The sequence below is a fragment of the Tenebrio molitor genome, chromosome 1 (assembly GCF_963966145.1).
Source record: "Tenebrio molitor chromosome 1, icTenMoli1.1, whole genome shotgun sequence".
Lineage (NCBI taxonomy): Eukaryota > Metazoa > Arthropoda > Insecta > Coleoptera > Tenebrionidae > Tenebrio > Tenebrio molitor.
The window spans coordinates 39,692,588-39,695,262 of NC_091046.1; the positions used below are offsets into that span (position 1 = coordinate 39,692,588).

Sequence of the window (2,675 nt, forward strand, 5' to 3'; positions counted from 1 at the left end):
TGTTTACTATTGTCGTGTCTATGGTGTAGAATGTGCATGGACAGGGTTAGTTTACCCCTACCCCTAGATTTAAAAAACATCCTGTATATTACATACTTAAAATCAATTACGAACGTCACTTCTGTCGTGCGGTCTTAAGCACACACTCTTTTTTTATATATGAAACGCACTTATACCCTATAGCTATTAAGACAACAAGGGTTTTATAGACGATTTAAAAATCGAGATCGTAGTTTAAATCAGAGCGACCGCAGGGAGCGAGGATTTAATAGATCGAGATTTTTAAACTATAAAACACTTCAAGATTTTTTCTAACACTAACATCTTATCAGAAATTTTAATAAATTCAGAAATTATTCGAGGCGCGTCATAATACACAAAATGCGGAGGTTGCCGTGGGTACTATGGTAATAATATCAACAAATTTGGAAAAAAACAATTTTCATCGTTGAAATGTGCCAAAACGTTCCAGAAGAAATAAGAAAAAAGGGGCAATTTGTTACCAATGAAGTCTACAAGTGCATACGAAAAGGTGTATGTTTCGTCTCAAGGCCGGAACAATAAAAAAAAAGCATCAGGGAGGTAACGGAAGATGTCATTTTGGCTTTTCTTGATATGGGGTAAGCGTGTAGAACTTCATTAAAAGTTAATTCACACTACGGCAAGAATCATTTGAAGAAAATGTAAAGATTGCCATTTTCGATGGCCGGGCACTTGCATTGGATGAAACAGCAGAAGTTAAAGAAGAAGATGTTAGGAACAAGAGCACGAAGCTAATATGGCAATTCCAATTCAATAATTGTACTTTTCACTTTTGTGAGAATTACTGTAAAAATGATGAATAAAATGTTACTTGAATGATGTGTGTGAGCGTATTTTATGACTCTATAAGATACGTTGCTATTGACGACGTGTCTTATAGAGACAAGCGTATTTTATGGGAAACATAAGGTGTGAGCTCAAATGCACGATGGAAACAGTATAAGATATTAGTGTTAGAAAAAAGATTTTTTCTAACACTAACATCTTATCAGAAATTTTAATAAATTCAGAAATTATTCGAGGTGCGTTACAATACACAAAATGCGGAGGTTGCCGTGGGTGCTATGGTAATAATATCAACAAATTTGGAAAAAAACAATTTTCATCGTTGAAATGTGCCAAAACGTTCCAGAAGAAATAAGAAAAAAGGGGCAATTTGTTACAAAAGAAGTCTAAAAGTGCATACGAAAAGGTGTATGTTTCGTTTCAAGGCCGGAACAATAAAAAAAAGCATCACGGAGGTAACGGAAAATGTCATTTTGGCTTTTCTTGATATGGGGTAAGTGTGTAGAACTTCATTAAAAGTTAATTCACACTACGGCAAGAATCATTTGAAGAAAATGTAAAGATTGCCAGTTTTCGATGGCCGGGCACTTGCATTGGATGAAACAGCAGAAGTTAAAGAAGAAGATGTTAGGAACAAGAGCACGAATCTAATGTGGCAGTTCCAATTCAATAATTGTACTTTTCACTTTTGTGATAATTACTGTAAAAATGATGAATAAAATGTTACTTGAATAATATGTGTGAGCGTATTTTATGACTCTATAAGATACGTTGCTATTGACGACGTGTCTTATAGAGAAAAGCGTATTTTATGGGAAACATAAGGTGTGAGCTCAAATGCACCATGGAAACAGTATAAGATATTAGTGTTAGAAAAAATAAATAATGTATAAATTTAATTGCAATAGCTTTCAAACACACAAAAGCTGCCAATCTTATAAAGCAAAAAGTATTGGAATCATCAACATTCTTACTTCCTGCTGTGGAATACACGTTTTTATTTTTTTAGGTGTATTACGTGAAGAAATAAATTAAAATAATCTTTTTAACAATACTCCGTCAAATTAAAAGACCAAACTGAAAGGACAACACGGAGACAGAGTAAAAGTAAACCACCAAGAGTGCAACCTTTTTAATTAACTTTGAAAGTGGTCGGAAAATTTAAAAAGAAAACTTGAAATGTTTTGTTGTAAGAATATGTTTAATCTCAACACAATTATTATTTACTTCTCTGTTTTCAGCTTGTTTCCAAGAAAAAACTTCCACAAGAGATGTGAAGTAGGTGGACGATAAGAATAGATCGTCAACTTCTAAACTTAGTCGATTTTGGTATTAGGCAATATTGTGCAATACAGACATCTTTGTCGGTTCGATAACAATCCAATGACGAGTAAGTTTACCAGATTGGATCTAAATTTACTAAACAGTGCGAGCGTTGCAGGATTACAAATTGCAGATTTATCGGAGTGCATGACAAATACGTAGGGAGGTTGGTACGTACACCTAACGTTCTTTTCCTTATTTGCAAAATAGCGATTTGTACTGGTTTGTTGGTTTCGTGAGACTTTTATTTTCATTTTCTCTTGTTCTTTCTGGTTACAGGGTTCTAGAGGGTTATATTTGATAAAAGCATAACTCTGGATTAACAAGTGCTCTTTTGCCAACGATGTTAAAAGCCATATCTTGTTTAATAACTAAATAGTATTTACATTTTAAGTTAAGAGATCTGGAATTATAATTAAGACCAATTGCAAACTAGACTGAAACAAAACGAAAATTTAAGAATTAAGTGAAACAACAAAAATTCACGAATTTTGAATTTAAGCAAAAAAAAATTGCTGTGGAAA

The 2,675-nt window shown here is 33.3% G+C and overlaps 1 long non-coding RNA gene across 1 annotated transcript; it reads left to right on the forward strand.

Moving 5' to 3' along the window:
* The first annotated feature begins 367 nt into the window (after window positions 1–367).
* Window positions 368–858, forward strand: LOC138122432 (uncharacterized). The gene is made up of 2 exons (XR_011156499.1): window positions 368–620; window positions 679–858. It is a non-coding gene; the product is annotated as an uncharacterized lncRNA (long non-coding RNA).
* Window positions 859–2,675: the final 1,817 nt, after the last annotated feature.